The following is an 18,529-nucleotide window of genomic DNA, read 5'->3' as shown; positions in this document are numbered from 1 at the left end:
AGTCTCTCACATAGTCCTTGGATTATGTGCCATCTGAGCAACTGCTCTTGGTGGCTTCCATGTCCCTGAGGCTTTGAGGGAAGCACCTAACCTCTGCCGCTTTGCAAGGAAGGCTCCTTGAAATCTGGAGAGAGACCAGGCCGGGGTGTGTTAACGAAGTGCATTGTACTTCAAGTACTTCCTGCTTTCTGTATTCTCTTAAGTAGCACTTTACCATCATCTTAAGATCAGCTTATAGGGATATTAAAAATAGGAAACGAGAAGTAAACCCCATTTCTTTCTGAGGAAAATTAACAAAAGGCCTTTGTTTGGCACATGTGGGTCTCCCCTCTAGAATGAGACCACTGATCAGAGACAAAGCCCAGAAGGATGGCACGGAGCATTAACCCCCTTCAGTGGGTGTGTCTCCACACCCAGCTGGGACTCATAATATTCGACAATTGACATTTTCACTATTCTGAGAAACTACGACCATCGTACCATGAGTGTGTTCTGCCCCTGCACCCCATGCCTCTACCTAACCTCTCTTTCTTTAAACTTCTGGGAGATTTTTTTTTTTTTCATCAAAGTTTCTTTTTAAAGTATAACTTGAAATCAGTAGTGCTCAAGCCTTTGATGTGCTTCAGGTCTCCCTGCAACTGACCTGCTGTGCATTATAGGGCAGCATAGAGGAGCTACTACCTCTTGGATCCATCTGGAAGGAACATGGCTGCGTTACCGGGTCCCCTATCCAAGACCTACAACATCCTGCAGTACTAACAGAGAACTTCCTTTATAGGTATGTAAACAAGCTGTGTTCCAAGTTCCAAGATGGAATTCAGAATGCATTTTTTCCCAAAGCAACCATCCTAAAAGCACTAGGTTCCCAGAATAGCCCGAACAGTCTGGATGCATAAAATGCATCTCCGGTCACTCAGCAGGTATGTACCTGGGCCCTAGCTAAGGATAAGGAGGGGCAATAACTCCTGGGATCATAGGTGTGGTGCAATAAAAGCCTCTTCTGGCACTCAAATCCACTGGGGTAGAGGTGGGTTATAAAGGATATGCCAAGTATTGAAAAGCCATTTTAGAAGCCTCCATTAGTTAGTGCATATTTACGAGTATAGGTGTCTCTTTCCCTCCTATGTCTACACTGATAAACTACTAAACCCCCTTCAGAGAAAAGAACTAGTACTGGAAATATCTCCTAATGTTTTTATTCTTTTCCCTTCATTGCATCCTTGTCCTCGGTCCTTAGAAATTTAGTCACAGCTATCACCTACAGTAGCATAGCTGCAGTTTATGGATGATGCTTCATCTGCAGATCTCAGCCATTAGCTTCCAGGACAATGCCATGGGGTAGTGCACACTCAGAAGAGAGATGCTTTTAACACAAAGATGCTCTAACATTGCCTCAACTCTGCCAACTCTTCTTATTGTCATCTGAAGCTACTGCTGCCATTGTACAGTTAAAAGAATGCTATTTGTTTTTTAAACTGAGCCACCTGCCCCTGTTTGAGTACTACACCTTAATTAAAGAAGCTCGGAGATAAAAACATCACTCTTTGCCGATGACATGATAGTGTACTTGAGTGACCCCAAAAATTCCACCAGAGAACTCCTACAGCTGATAAACAAGTTCAGCAAAGTGGCTGGATACAAAATTAACTCGAACAAATCAGTAGCCTTCCTATACTCAAAGGACAAACATGTGGAGAAAGAAATTAGGGAAAAGGTACCCTTCACAATCGTCACAAAAACTATGAAATACCTTGGTGTGACTCTAACTAAGCAAGTGAAGGACCTGTATGACAAGAACTTCAAACCTCTAAAGAAAGAAATTGAGGAGGATCTCAGAAAATGAAAAGATCTCCCATGCTCCAGGATTGGAAAGATCAACATCTTAAAAATGGCCATCCTACCAAAAGCAATCTACAGATTCAATGCAATCCCCATCAAAATTCCAACCCAGTTCTTTAAGGAATTGGAAAGATCAATGTGCAATTTTATATGGAATAACAAAAGACCTAGAATAGCGAAATCCATCCTCAACAACAAAAAAACATCTGCGGGAATCACTATTCCTGACCTCAAGCTATATTACAAGGCAATTGTGTTGAAAACTGCATGGTACTGGTACATAAATAGGCATGTGGATCAATGGAATAGAATAGGAGATCCAGAAATGAGCCCTCATGTATATGGTCACCTGATTTTTGACAAAGGAGCCGTAAACATTCAATGGAAAAAGGACAGCCTATTCAACAAATGGTGCTGGTCCAACTGGCACTCAACATGCAAAAGAATGAAAATAGACCCTTTCTTATCTCCTTGTACAAAGCTCAAGTGTAAGTGGATCAAAGATCTCCACATTAAACCAGATACACTAAAATTATTAGATGAGAAAGCAGGGAAAACCTTAGAACACATAGGCACAGGAGAAAATTTCCTGAACAAAACACCAATGGCTCAAGCTCTAAGGTCAAAGATTAACAAATGGGACTTAATGAGATTGCAAAGTTTCTGTAAGACTAAGGAAATTGTCAGGAAAACAAAAAGGCAACCAACAGAATGGGAAAAGATCTTTACCAACACCACATCAGATAGAGGCCTAATATCCAAGGTATACAAGGAACTCAAAAAGCTAGACACCAGAGAATCAAATAACCCTATTAAAAATGGGGTACAGAGCTAAACAAAACATTCTCAGTTGAGGAACACCAAATGGCCGAGAAACATCTGAGGAAGTGCTCGACATCCTTAGCCATCAGGGAAATGCAAATCAAAACAACCCTGAGATTCCACCTCACACCAGTCAGATTGGCCAAGATCCAAATCTCAGATGACAGCAGATGCTGGCGAGGCTGTGGAGAAAGAGGAACACTTCTCCACTGTTGGTGGGGTTGTAAACTGATACAACCACTCTGGAAATCAGTCTGGCGATACCTCAGAAAATTGGATATAGTACTACCTGAAGACCCAGCTATTCCACTTCTGGGTATATACCCCAGAGACACTTTAATACACAACAAAGATATATGCACCACAATGTTCATAGCAGCTCTATTTATAATAGCCAGAAGCTGGAAAGAACCCAGATGTCCTTCAGAAGATGAATGGATACAAAAATTGTGGTATATTTACATAATGGAGTAGTACTCAGCCACCAGAAACAATGACTTAACCAAATTCTTAAGAAAATGGCTGCATCTAGAGAATATCATCCTGAGTGAGATAACCCAGTCACAAAAGAACAGACATAATATGCAGTCACTGATATTGGGATGCTAACCCCAGAGGCTTGCACTCCCCCAGAAACAACTCACAGACTGTATGAAGTCTAAGATATAAAGAAAACAAAACAAAAAAAATAATATATTTACAAAACAAGAAGACTTTGACTATTTCCATGTTACGTTTTGTTTTGCATGTACTTTACGCTCATTGTAACTATTAGGTTTTCAATGCATACTGTCAAGCCTTTGAAAAAATCAAGTACTGACTAAAAAATATATTCACATAGTTTTATGTAAAAATTATTTTAATATCTGAAAAAACAGTACTGACAAAAATGTATAATTTTAAGCAAAAAATGTTTAAAATCTGTACATTTATCTTTGCTTTGTAAAATAAAGTTGTTTTTTAAGAAAAATAAAAAAAAATAAACTGACATAAAAAAAATGAAAAAAAAAAAAAAGAAGCTCAGCAGCTCTGCCGTTTGTTCAGTTTCTGTACACCGAAACTTCCATTTGCACATAGGCATACCTTGGGTATATCCAGAAGCTTTTTATACTAATGGCCTTACAGGAAAGAGGGGAAATGGGACTTGGGAAGGCAATAGTTAGCTTAAAGGATGTTCATACAGAGGCCATCCTTAAAAAGTCTAGGGAACAGGAGACCAATCAGGCTGCTGGTTTAGGACAGCCCCAAGGAAAGTGCTCACTGGAGCTGTATAGCCAACCCTCTACCAGTAGACTTGGCTATTTCAAGCTGTTACTTCATGAGATTCATGCATCTGGACCGATTCTGCAGGTTTCTAATTTCAGCTGCAGAGACAGAGTCCAGGAAATGAGGCAGACACATATAAAGGCCTTCAGAAACAAAGAAGATTCCAAATGAATAACTGCTTGCCTTGAAGGGATTTCAAATAAGAGGCTCCGAGATGGAAAGAAAAGATTAGAAGAAAATGATAGACCAAAACCCCATAGAAGCAGACACGGCCTGAAGCTGAAATTCAGAGAGCAGGGATTCGAGAAGCACTCCTGCATTTGAAATCGAACGAAGTCCATGAAAAAGGTTTGGGGACAAGCCCAAGGTCAGGCAGTGTGATGGGGAGGGGACTGGAGTGTGCACTTCCTACTTCAGGATCCTTTCTAACTCTCCCAAGGGTGTGCTTACAGCTCATAACTTTAGTTAAGATTCAGTAAAATATCTTAGTCTACTCAAAGTAGTGTAGACTAGTTACAACAGTGCTGTGGAAACCACAGGATGACAGAAATGTTGGTCAGCTGCTTAGCTGGATCTTGGAGACTTTCCAACAGTGTGGACCTCAGCATCCCCACATTATTGTCTAATACATATTATTAGAGGAGGGAGAGGAGGATTGGGAAGGGGGATGGGAAAGGAAGAAGGGAAAAGAAGAGAACAGAAGTGGGAGAGGAGGGAGAGGAGGGAGAGGAAGGAAGGAGAAAGAGAAAGAGGGAGGAGGGGAGGAAGTGGAGGGGACAGTGTCAGTGACTCAGTCAGTTGTATATAATTGGAAAGATTAGGCTTTCTTCGATTTCCTCTCACCCAGCCCACCAGAAGCATCAGCCCCAGCCCCGAACCTCGCCTATGCACTCCTCTCATTCTCTGGAGCACACAATACCTGGCCCCCGTCACTCACACAGAGTGTGACCCAGACTGCAGATTATATGAAGGCAAATGCAGCCTTGCCATTGTTGATCCCCCATCATGATTAACTACACTAGACCTATTAGAAGATCAAGGAGACTTGTATAATTGTACTAATCAAACTTGTTCCACCTTAGCTAACCTACAGAACCTCTTTAAACTCAGTATGAAGCATTCTACAACCTCTTGAGCAAGTGTAGTGCTATTGGACGAGTCCTAACGTGACTTAACCAAACTTATTTAGATACACAAGCTATAGTCTGTTAAAAAACCATCCATGTAGAACAGTGGTTCTCAACCTTCCTAATGCTGTGACCTTTTAATACAGTTCCTCATGTTATGATGACCCCCCAACCATAAAATTATATTTGTTGTGACTTCATAACTACAATGTTGCTACTATTAATTGGAATGTAAAAATCTGATATGCCGGATATCTGATATGCAACCCCTGTGAAAGGGTTGCCCGAATGCTCCAAAGGGGTCGTGACCCACAGGCCGAGAATCACTGCTATGTAGCAAAGTAGTCAATACACCTGACAAGAGCGCTACCTTCCCAGGGAGACCTCATAAGTAATCACCAAATATCAGCCTGTGGTTGTAAAATGGAACAGCCAAGCCCCGCAAGGTTCCCCAGCATGCTCTTGCTACTTGAAGGAGCAGATAGAGGTAGTTTTGAGTCTGGTAGTCACAAGGGACCCCCAGCATTGGATCATGGGCCTTGTTAAGTGGAGAGAAAACAGAGGAAACCAGAGATACCTTGATTTTGGAAAGAAACCACCAATCAGGAAATCAAAGCTCAGTCTAAAACAAAGAGGGTGCTACCACTGTTCTGTGCCCAAGAGATGATGGGGCAAGGGATAACTTCTTATAGCCTGGGCCACAACCAAGGCTCATAACAGACTACCCAGGAGGAAGACAGTAACTCTTCCCAGAGTACTACCCACAGTAGCATTCCCTCCACAGTATGATTTGCCTTGATCCTTCCATTAAGCAGCTCACTGTGTATGCTTATGTGTGGTTATACTGTGCTGACACCAAAAGATATGTGGTAGCACTACACTGCTTTAAGAAGCTGATTATTTTAGCCATGTGCCGTTGAAATAACTTGAGACAGTGTGTCAAGCTGTAGTTGTTTCAAAGCAACAGGCACTAAACCCAGCCATCATGTTGTCTAGTTTCTAGTTAAATTATAATACTGATATTTGATGTCCCAAAAATCCTATCGGAATCAACATGAGATTGTCTGTCCTAGTACTTGGATATGTCTCATGATGAAAATGTTCCAAGAGGGAAGTCTTCCGTGCCTTATAGGTCTCAAGGAAGGTTTCAAAACAGCTGAGCTGCACGGTAACTGTCAGCAGCATAGTTGCATGGAGCTGGACTGGCAGGGAAGTTTCCAGCACAGGCAGGAATTCAATGGAGGAAAAGGAAAGACAGACTCAGAAATGAATGGAGACAAATCTCATGTAGCAGACACTGCACAGAGCCAGCTTCTCTGTGTGACCAAGGCAAGTCTGTGCTCTTGGACCACAAGTAACTCAGAACCAGCAAAATCCCACTGAGTGGTGAACCAAGAGCATCACCCCGAGCAGTCAGATGGTGGCATCTCGATCCATGCAGCTTGGCTCCTGCAACTCCAGGAAATGTCCCAGCCAGTTAGGTGCCTTCCTCAGTACTAGGCCAACGTCAAAATCCTGTACACTCCTCTGGATGACAGGAAGAAGAGTGATTTTCATGTGAATGATCTCAGAGTGACTCCAAAGTGAATATCCTTTGTGACTGCTGTAAGCAAGCATAGCCATCCATCTCCTTTCCCAGCCATCCATCCACCATGGTATCAACCCACATCTACTGAGCCAAAATCTGAAGCTTCTTGGCAAAAACTAAGCATGTGGGTTTCCAATCTGTGAGATATCTGGACCCTCATTTCTTGTACTTACTGCTCAAAAAAGTAACTGACACTGAAAAACAGATAAAAACAAAAATACCTAAAAAAAAAAAAAAATGCCCATCAAGCATTAGAGGAGATGGGCTTGGGAATGTCGAGCTACACAGTAGAGAGGCTTTTCACACAGGATGTCATTAGAGGTTGCAAAATAGTAGTCTAGTGACATGTGATCACTGTGTTTCAGGACACTGGATGCAGCACGGTGACATGCAGAGGCAGAGGACATGGAGGGAAGAAGCTTGACAAAGTACCATGCATGAGGCTCCTTCTCTCCCAGACCTGCCTCAGAGGCAGACCTTGCTGCCTTGCTGTGAAGGACGATCTGGTCACCCATGGGTCTCATGTCCAATAGTCTAAGAACATGGGATCTTACCAAAGTAGGAGAAATGTAGGCCTTCAAGAGGCATTTTGCAAGAGGTAGAGATGCCTGTCATTGCTTTTATGAGGGACTGGGCTTCTGAGTCCTTTCATTAATTGTCTGTGTATGTTTACTGACAGTTTGACTAAGAAATAGAACATCTTAGAACTATTTCCCTTGAAAAGTTCCTGGCCCCACCGAGGCTAGTAAGCATTTAATATTGGGCATATAAAGCTTAACCCCCCACCAAAAAAAAAAAAAAAAAAAAAAAAAAAACCTCAGTACCAGTATTTGGTAGAACCCCTCCTCACCCTGTGCCTCTCATGGGCTCCCTAGGCTAGTTGGGGATACTCAAGGGAGGGGCAGAGGCTCCACAATCCAGACAGAGACTCATAACCCTAGGTAAACTTCAGGGATTTGTCCCCTGCAACATGGTGGGAACTTTCTGAGCTCACAGCCAAGTTACCCAGCCAATATTTCAGCAGAGACCTGGCTGCAAACTGGAAGAGCGCTTGAAGGTGGTATGTAAGAAACGAAAGAGACAAAGAGCATCCTTTCCGTACTACATGGGTCCATCTGTTTGGAGATTCACTATAGTGATTCTTAACTGACTAGTTCACTTTCACTGTCAAGATTAAAGCAAAGTATTTTATGTAACATCTGCTTCTGCTAAATCAGAATCTCATTTCTTCCTGAGCTGTCACACTGAGGATGGGATACAGGACGCTGGCTGTGCACAGGGAACTGAGAAAGTCACTTTCTCAGATAAATCCTTAGCTTTCTTAATCTAACGAAGACTCTACTCTACCCACTCAACAGACCTACTGAAAACAAGAAGACCTCAACAGCTAACATGCAAAGACACTGTGTGAATTATGTCTAAGAGCTTCATAATGTGAGCCAAGGGAGACTTTAGCACTCTTGTCTCCACGCGGAAACCCAGGACAGGAGTCACTGGTCAGGACAGAGCATTGAGTGGTAGTGGCTATTGTCAGGCATGGTCATGGGTGTTGAAGAGCCATGGACAGTGTGTCTATCCTCTCATCCCTTCAGACCAAGGAATCAGCAAGCAGAACCGAAAACCAGGACTCAAGCTCCCTTTGTACTAGGCTCTAACTTGGCACACTGCTTCCTGTTGCAGAGGGCTTTTCTTTGCAGAGCATACTAACAACACTTCTTGATACTGATGTGGCCAGGAGAGAGCTAGAGACAATACCATACCTGAGACTGTGCTGCAAGTCCCACTTTGGTTAACAATACAGCATTCCAAACACATCTAGAAGGTTCATGGAAGGGTTTCCTGCCACATTAAGCCAGATCCTAGGACAGGAAGCATCAAAGCGATGGTGGCACATGGTTCATGCAACTTAAGCTGACCCTGTGGAGGTATCCACCTTAGCAGTATGCACTTTTTCAGAACAAGGTAAGCACTTGAGTACCCCATACCCAGAAACGGACAGAAGATAAAGATATCTCACCTTCCAGGACAAACAGCAATTGTAAGGATAGAGGGCTGAGGGCAGCCTAGATAACTAACATAGGGTCTGGATATTACATCTAATATGGGAACAGAGATATTTGCTAAAAGTGATGGTGAGGTGAGAAAAATCAAGGCACCATGGTCACAGGTCACTGAATGGGGTGGTTTGAATAAACAGGTCCCCAGAGAGCTGTAGAAGTGAATGTTTGGTCCTTACAAAGTGTCACTATTTGATAAGGATTAGGAGATGTGACCTTATTAGACGAAGTATGCCACTGGGGGTACTTTGAGATTTCAAAAGTGAAAGCCAAGCCCAGTGGCTCTCTTTTCCTGCTGCCTGAGGATCTGAACGTAGAACTCTCAGCTACTTCTCCAGCACCGTGTCTGCCTAGGTGCTGCCATTTTACCATAATGAACTAAATCTCTAAAACTATAAGCCCCTAATTTTGTTGATAAAAAGGTCATGGTGTCTCTTCACTAATAGAACACTAAGAAGCCAAGTTGTCAATATATCGAGTCTTCGCAGGGCCCTATATGACAACTTGATCCTTCAAGTGCGCAAATGTGGATACTTCAGGTTCTCGACTCTTACTAGCCCCAGGCTGGAAACAAATGAGTAAGAGGCATTCCAGTCCTGCTGAAAGGTACACTAAACTCTGGCCATCTGGGGTCATTCAGACTCAGGGACAAGGACAACAGTGGTCCTCTGAGAACCACTGTAACTCACCAAAGGGGTTCACAGGAACATCTGGTAATCGAAAGTAACAATTTGATTTCTGGGCCTTAAAAACTTCCTTAGAGAGAAGGGGGGTACAAAAGAGGGAGGAAGGGAGAGGGAGGGAGAGAGAGGTGGGGGGGCATAATATTACTAATATTACACATGACCTTGGATCATTTTCACTGTTCAAAAACACGGGGAAAACATGCACCATAGGACAGGAAGCCTCATAGAGCTCCATTCTCTGATTTTTAAAAATAAAACGTGTAAAGACTCCAAATCCCATGACCCCCCTCCTCAATTTACTGATGTGTATGTGGAATGGGATGGAGGGGTTGACTCCCTGTCCCACAATTATTGATTTCTTCAGCCTGGGGATCCAGCACTCCTGCTTCCAGGCTCGCAAACTGTGTGGAACCGCACAGACGTGCAGCAATGCAAAGAAATGCATCCTGGCTCATTGCCGTTTAGTTCTGCACATTTTTATGACACAGAATCCATATTGCACATTTTCATATTCAGCATTATTATTAGGGAATGAACATCTGTGTAATCAGGAAGTGAAAGGATGCACCCTGGGATCCTCCCAGCAAGAGCCCTGACCTTCCATGGACAAGCTGTTACCCTCCCATCCTTTCTGAATAATCTCCTTACTTGTCTTAATAATCAGACCACAACTTTCCCCCCCTAGGTCTGTGGGCAGCTGCGGTTGCGGGTCTCTGTTCCCCAAGATGGGTTTTGTGAAAGTTGTCAAGTATAAGGTCTACTTTAAACGATACCAAGTGAGATTTAGAAGGCAGCGAGAAGGTAAAACTGACTGCTGTGCACGGAAAAGACTGGTGGTCCATGACAAATTTAAGTACAGCACACCCAAATATAGAATGACAGCTCGTGTGACTAACAGAATATCATCTGCCAGATTGCATAGGCCCGCAAAGAAGGGGACGTGATCGTCTGCACAGCACATGCGCACGAACTCCCAAAGTACGGTGTGGAAGTCGGCCTGACAGACTATGCTGCCACCTATGGCACTGGCCTGCTGCTGGCCCATAGGCTTCTGAACAGGTTCGGCGTGGACAAGATCTGTGAAGGCCAAGTGGAGCCTTCGCACGAATACAATGTGGAGAGCACTGACGGCCAGCCTGGAGCCTTCGCTTTGGATGCAGGTCTTGTCTGAACTACAACTAGAAATAAAGTTTTTGGGGCCTTGAAGGGAGCTGTGAATGGAGGCTTGTCTATCTCTCATAGTACCAAAGGATTCCCTGGATAGGACTCTGAAAGCAAGGAGTTCAATGCAGAGCTACGTCGGAAGCACATCATGGGTCAGAATGTGGCAGACTACATGCAGGGAGGGGCTGGGGTGGAGAGGAAATGTCTTCCCTGAGCGAATGAAGTTTGTAGAATGACTCAAATGGTGAGGAGGAATCTGAGTCTGGGGCTGAAGGTGGTGAGTGAATTTTGAAATGAGATCCTCAGTGAAGCAAACAGGAGTTGTAGATTAAATGCCACGTCTAACATGTCCTGGTTCTTGCATCTTCTTACCCACTCCCCATATCAAGCAATAATAGAAGGGCTTTCAGGGCGTTTTATTTTAAATGTTTTAATGGTTGCTGGAAATGTTGGGTTTAGTTTCTGAAGATATGTGTAAGGAGCTGCAGGAGTTGTAGAACTGAACCCGATGTTGCATTGGTTTTCAGTTACCTTCCAGCTCCTGTATTTTCTACTGGAATAATGCCTTCAGTCATGAGCAGTTTACCTTATTCCCTGGGTTTTCTGTATAAACAGTTTCCAAGATATGATCTGGTTAAAAATTACAAAAAGATTCTGTTTTCAAATTAAACTGTAAAAGTATCAAAAAAAGTTAATCAGACCACAAACATGAGACTCTCTCTCAACTACAGGGTCAAGGTTTGCCTGTGGTTGAGCTCCATAGGAAGGGTTCCCCCTGTGGCTTGCCCCTTCTTCACAGTGAGGGTTATTTATGCTCTACTGTTGAGTTTTTTTTTTTTCCCCAGCTCTTGTGTACTTTGCTTTTATAAGAATGTGAATGTGACTATAATATACTTATAAATTAATATTTCTCATTTTGTGTGTACATAATTCTCATATTTTGGCTTGTGCACTTGTGTGTACATGTTTAGTCGTATGCATATAGCTGTCTTCCTTAACCACTCTCTTTTTCATACATGATATCACTGAACCTGAAAGTCATGGGTTCAGCTAGATTTGCTGGATAACAAGCTCCAGGCTCTGGTTCCCCGGAGCTGGGATTAGCTGGGATTACAAGTGACCACTACTATTCCTGGCTGTTTATGTGGATGCTGGGGATCTAGAACCATGCTGCACAGTAGGTACTTTAATGCGTGAACCATCTCCCTGGCCCCTCTAACTCTCAAAGTCAAATGTGGGTTTTGTATCCTGAAAATGTTCACACTCTAGTAAATCACACTTCGTGAATGCAGAATCTCAAGTACAGACATCCAGGAAGCTGTGATAGCCAGTCTTGGTTTTCATCTTGACTACATCTGGAATTGACTGAAACCTAACCAGTTGAACACAGCTGTTTAGGATTTTCTTGAGTGGATCATTTCAAGTGAGAAAAGTCACCCTAGATCTTGGTACATCTTCTGTTGGCAGACCACGTATAAGGACATGGAAGAAGGAGGTCCTTTCTTTTTGGCCGATTACCCTTACTCTTGCTGATAAGCTCATCCTTTCTGTTGGTGGCCCATTACTTCACTGGATTAGCATTGACACCTTTGGAAGTCCATCACAGACTGAAGAGCTATGAGACATCCAGTCACCTGGGCTAAATAACTACAAGATTCTTGGCCTTTCCATCGGGAGACAGCCATTGCCAGACTTGATAACCACAGCTTGTAAGCCACTCAATAAATCCCATAGATAGTAGATAGATAGATAGATAGATAGATAGATAGATAGATAGATAGATAGATAGATAGATGACAGATGGAGATTGATAGGTAGGTGGGTAAACAGATTGATAGATGAATTGATTCATACATTCTATCAGTCCTTTTCCTCTACAGAACTCCAATAGAAAAGCTAAGGAACCTAATGTTACTCCACTAGCAGTGTTTCCAAAGATGTTTTTATGGCTCCATAAGAACAACGGCTTCATTAGATCTTCAAACCCCAGGGGATCTCAATACAGTGTAAGGGTACCGTTTTTAATAAGTGAAAGTTTTCAAAAGCACAGGATCAAGGCAAGGGATAGAAACAAGCATCTACTCTTTCTAATTAAAGGACGCAATACTGTGAGCACATCACATGATGACCCTACATCACAGTGGACCACACCAAGACAGCAGCAAACAGAAAGCTTCATTAAAATAGCGTGGATCCAGGGTTAAGTCACAGAATTCCCACAGGCAAGGTTCTCATCCTTGGCTGGAAATCAAATTAGGAAACTATCTTCTGTGACATTCCTGGACCTTGTCCTTGATTAAGTAAATAATGTCACCCCTGTTCCCACAAGCACGTGCTCCCACCATGCTGCTAACAAAAACTTTAACCACAATGGGCTACAGCTGGGGGGAAGACATGAGGTATAAAGGGGGCTTGGGAGGAATAAAGAATTTGTTCAGTGGAAAGAGTGAAGAAAACCAAGGTAATGGAAATGATTATAACCATATATCTGTGTGTATACACACATATATACACATGAAATTGTGATAATAAATTTTTTAAATACTAAGATTGGTGGGATGGGTGGCAACTATTGCTGTGCTTTCTGATTGGTGGTGTTCAGCCTCTGACTTAGTCATGACCAATTCAAAGATGGGCAGAGAGGCTTAGTATGAACAGAGTTTACTAATGTTTATTCATACGAGTAGCATGTTCTTGCAAGAAAAAAAAATTCAAGTGTGAAGATAATTCTATTCATGGATGACAGTCCCTACTAGACAAGGGCATCAAGCAGTTGACCATTTTCATAGATTAGTCAGAGAGAGACAGGAATGCACTCAGTTTCCAGATCATGATTTATATTTGTAGTTAGAGAGAGAGAGAGAGAGAGAGAGAGAGAGAGAGAGAGAGAGAGAGAGAGAGAGATTGATTCTCAGACACAAGGACTGAGAAACGCACTTGGGAAAGCCAAGTGTACTCCAGATAGGAGAGAAGCCAGGCCAAGGATATACCTCAGGGGCATTGCACATGTCTGGTCCACACAAGGCCCTGAGGTGAATGCAAAGCATAGGGCAGGAAAAGAAGATTGGAACAGCCTCTTGGACCAGCAGGATGGCTAAGCACTAAGATTCTTGCAGTTAAGGCCAGATGACTTGAGTTTGGTTCCCCAGAATCTAGGTAAAGGTAGGAAGAACAAGTTAGTGAACTCCACACAACTGTTCTCTTAACCTCTACATGCAAGCATTCATGCACAGAACCCCTGAATATGGACACGATTAGTCAGACAACACACACACACAATTTGCTTACAAGAAGGCCTCTTCAGGAAATAATTACAGAAGAGGAAAGTTGGGAATAAAGTGTGAGCCCATGAATACTGAATGGGACAAAGCAGAGCAGAAACTCAAGGCACGCTCCCGAGATCTGGGATGAGACATTAGCAGAGCTGCATGCTATGAAAGGAAACAGTAAAACACACACAGTTCTACACACGCAGCATCTGTGCAGACTCTGTGGTAACCCAGAGAGTCTGAGACACTCTCGTTAAGAGGCAAAGCAAAGCCCCTTCTTTGCCAGTCAGAGACTGCCACCTACACCCATCAGATTGTGTTCCAGAGACGACGTGGCTGCAGCTCAGGCTTGGTACACCAGCTGAGCTCAGCAGCAGCAACTCAAGTGCCAGTGTGGTACGTGTCAGGCTATGTCAAGGCTCCAATCCTATCTGCCTGAAGCCAACTAACTCTCCCCTCTGTGTTCCTCTGGTATAGCACTAACTCCTTAAAAGTAGTGTTTCCAAGATGGCACACAGTAAGAACTTGATACCTCTGAAAACAAACCCTGACTAGTGACAATAACACTAGTCACAATGCTCCTGGAAATGAGCCGATTGCAGCAGCCGCCACCCCCCACCCCCGGCAGAGCATCTTGCTTCTCCACCACAACAACGTTAAAACAAATGGGGCCATTTATTTCAATAAGACATTTATTAACACAACACAATCCCCAAATCACAAACACCCAAGCCTATCACCCACATTAAAGTTTAAAATAGTCTTGTTTAACGAAGGTTATGAGATGCTGATTGCCTATGAATAATGCACAATTAGAGCATATTCTCATTGCCAGGAATTAATGGTTGTTTGCTGAGATATTTTAGTGGAGCCTCAGGCTCCCTGCCCGGCCCCACCACCCACCTTCTGAGTGACAGGAGGGATTCTCAGTAGCTCCCCATCCTTACTCTCTCAGCACCATGCTATGCTGGTCAGCACTGTTTTAAGTGCCAGTTCAGAGTACAGAGACCCAACTTGTCCCTGGGGAGCTCCATTCTGGAGCAATCCCAGGGGTGCAGTGACACAAACCACTCTGCCTCCCGGACTCCCCCCCCCCCCTTTCTCTCTCTCTCTTTCTCTCTCTTTCTCTCTCTTTCTCTCTCTTTCTCTCTCTTTCTCTCTCTTTCTCTCTCTCTCTCTCTCTCTCTCTCTCTCTCTCTCCTGTGATGTGCTGTCATTTCTACACGGTCTGGAGGCAGATAACTTTCCCACATTTGTGTAAAAGAGGCAGGCACGTGCACATCAGAAAAGCCTATGGCGGGGCTCAGGAACACTGCTCTGTTAGGATTCAGTCAAGTCAGAGAGATGTTGCTCCTTTTCCTGCTGTCTGAACATCATCAACTGTGGTCACATCATAAGCTCAGAGAGGACATTCCATTCCTATGCCTTAAGGGACACCCAGAAAAGCATTAACTACCCAAAGACAGGTATGTTGGGGCTTTACAATCTGAAGTTGGTGCTGGAGTTTTAAAGGCGAGCTCCTTCAGGGAGCACCTCGGGAACTAGCTGCTTCCCTCCCCGCCTTTGATTGTTACCCTCTTTGGAAGTAATTCAGGCTGCTCTCCTTATCTCCCGGAATCTCAAACGCTGTTTTAGTTTAAAGAGCATGGAAGCCGAGCTTCTGCCCAAATCCTAAAGAACTGCTACACCAACTGCAAAGAGAGAGCACACAATTAACTCATTTTATTGATTTCCCAAGTTCATTCCTTACAGCAAGTAAATGGGATCCGATTTCAAAAGATTAAACTTCCATTTCACATCCCCATTTATAGCATTAAAATCTTTCTGCCACCTGAGCCTCCTCCTTGGCCATGGCCTAGTGCTTAAAGCCCTAGCATGCCTGGTTACTGCTTCAGTCGGCTTGCTGTCGAGTCCGTAAGGTAATATGCAATGGTAATGGGTGGTGGGTGTCATCACCATTTTTAGATGAATAAACCAAGGTACAGGCTACAACTTTTCCAATAAAGTTTAGTTTTTATAAAGTGTCAATGCCATTCATTATTCTGCTCAATTTATGTTGCTTGCAGTGCAAAAAAATACACAGTCAAGGCACAGTAGCAGGCTAGCAAGAAGGAGTAAGATAGTCAATCTGCACCTCAGCTGTGGCCAAGGCTCCAGCTAACAGCCCCCTGGCCTAGGCCAGCCTGGGACAGCACCTCTAGCCACATGACGAGGTCAGAGAGAACCCTTCCTGACCTCTAAACAAGAACTCAGTTCCAGAAGACATCTGCTACGAAATCTTCAAAGTTTGGATTATGTAACTCTGTATACCTTATCTCCCCAGGAGTCTGACTTTTTCTCTAGACTAAAACCCATCATATAAAATGTGAGAATAAGCTCTTTACATGTGTTCAGGGCATTTTATTGACAGGCAGTGCACTACCCATCAGAACAGGAAAGAAAAGAAAAGAAAGAGGCAGGACACCTTCCCAGTGTTTGCCCCTAATGGAAATTATACGCTAGCTAAAAACAGCCCTTTCTCTTCAGGAACCCTCCCAGGCTTAGGCCTGAGCCCACACAATGGCTCTCAGCTTATGTAAGATCACCACCACGTGGCACCTCATGCCTTGGCCAAGGGGCTCTTCATCCAGCAGGAACAAGAAGCACTTACTGCTCAATGGAAAGAAAGCTGAGTGTGGAGCACTAATCTCCTCCCCCAGGCCACTTGGGCTGCCAGGCTTTGTATGAAAGTGAAAGAAAGAAAATGATCTTTAAGTACATGACAGCCACACGGTACTGCATGCCTGGTGAAAATGGCCCTTTGATTACTGCCTCAGCCTCTTCCCCTCAATTCAGTTGGGAAAACGTTTGTTAAATGATGACAACTCAATAGAATACAACTTAAAAAATACCCTCAGACTAGACCAGTCACACAGTCCCAACTCTAGGTTTCTTCCAGTTTCTTAACCCTAAAAGGCCTGGGTCCTCCAACCAGGAGCACACTATGAACAGCAGAGTCAATGGCTACTGGGGGGAAAATGTCTGCCACAAAAACATGTTTCCAACCTGAATCTTCGGAAGGTATCAGGAAAGGACTTCCGCCGATTTTAGTAATTGAAAAGACATATTCTGCCAAAGAGTATGTAACCAAGAGCCAAGAGCCAAGGCTTGGAGCTCACATGAATGCCAGGTTTGCAAACCACCCTGGAAGGCCTGCTGAAATAGTGTCACTTTTCATTCCTGGTCAGACCCATGAATCTGCATTTCTTCTTTTAAAAAGCTTTAGTAATTACTTTACTTTTACATGTATGAATGTCTCCTGCATGTATATATGTGCATCACGTGTATGCTTGGTGCCCTTGGAGACCAGCAAAGGCTTCAGATCTCCTGGAACTGGAGTTAAGAGAGACTGGTAAGCCACCATGTGGGTAATGGGATACGAACCTGGGTTCATCTCAAGAGCTACTATAAATGTTTGGAGAGATATAAAAGTGGGTGCCAGGTATAAATGTGCTTTTATTTACCACATGTAATTGTCACCTCGGAGGCTTACTGCTAAATAAGCTCACCATTTCTAAGATTTTGTTTTTGTTTCTCAGCTCTGGCTGACTGGTCAACTCAGCTGTTCTGGCCAAAAATTCCTCTTCAAGCCACTGATTCAGTCCAGCTTCTCTCTGCTTCTGACTGAATTGCTCTGCCTGGTTTCACATTAACTTTGGCAATATGTTCTTATCTTCTGGTTCCTTCTTATTTTCTGACTTGTTCTGTCTTCACCTGCAGCCTGTCTCTGTAGAACTGCCCCAGTAAAACTGCCTCCCTCTGTCTGCTCTCCTGAGAGTTGAACATGTCCTGTCTCTGACTCGTCAAATCTTTCTCATTCCTCACTTTGCTACTCAATTAGAAATCACTTTCAAACATGGTTGCTTCCTTCTACAAACTAACCATACTTTCATTGTTAGGGATTAAAGACTAAGGGTGTGTCTGTATCCCAGCCAGATCACACTGCAGTCCAGGTGTGTCTAAATTCTGGACAGATCATATCTTTGGGTGTGATTTGTTGCTGAATTAAAATTCCTCTACAAGCAACAAACATTATGAATCAATGAGCCATTTCTCTTGTCCCAGAGCCCATTATTTCTTACAAGCCCAGGAGCTGCTGCTGTTGATCCCCATGGGTCACAGGAGGGACAGGATGGGCCTCATTACAGCTCATCCACTATGCCACTGAAAGAATAGGAGGTGACCACTGGCCTTCCTGAAAAGCCTAAAACTCTTTGGGACCTTTACTTCACCTGCAAATGGATGCCTAGAGAACTCAGTGGCTGGATTCCCAGAAATGTTTATCTAATTTTAGCATGCAGTATTGTCCCCTCTGGAAGGCTTGTTGTAACTGAGTCCTGGATTCTTCTTCACTTCCTGCAGATTCCAGGTAGGCCCTGGAATCTGGATTCTGACCAGTTCCCCTATGATGCTAGTTTTAGTACCTGGCAGCCATTGTGAGCAGCTCTGTCCTACAGCATGTGAGGGTCCCTCTTCACCACTGATACAGTTGGCCTTTGGGCTGTATTCAAAACAATTCTGAACAGAAGAATGGGTAGCAATGACCCTGCAAACTTCCTTTCAGCTTAATTATTCTAAATTCTCCACTTTTCTCTCTGTGCTCAGTAGAACAACAGCTGCATTCCATCTCCCTAAACTTTTTGTCTGAGGATTTTGAGAGTGCTGTCACTGC

At 43.6% G+C, this 18,529-nt stretch overlaps 1 protein-coding gene and 1 pseudogene across 3 annotated transcripts in view; one reads left to right on the top strand and one right to left on the bottom strand.

Annotated features, from left to right (window-relative positions):
* The window catches only part of MYO5B (myosin VB), a 288,648-nt gene that overhangs the window by 199,926 nt on the left and 70,193 nt on the right, over positions 1 to 18,529 (bottom strand). The window lies entirely within an intron of this gene.
* Positions 10,111 to 10,763, top strand: LOC308423713 (large ribosomal subunit protein uL18-like; annotated as a pseudogene). The gene has a single exon. The product of its transcript is annotated as a large ribosomal subunit protein uL18-like (transcript).

Source organism: Micromys minutus (assembly GCF_963924665.1).
Source record: "Micromys minutus genome assembly, chromosome: 8".
NCBI lineage: Eukaryota > Metazoa > Chordata > Mammalia > Rodentia > Muridae > Micromys > Micromys minutus.
Note: the sequence above shows the minus strand (reverse complement) of the source record. Positions and strands in the feature narration are given on the sequence as shown.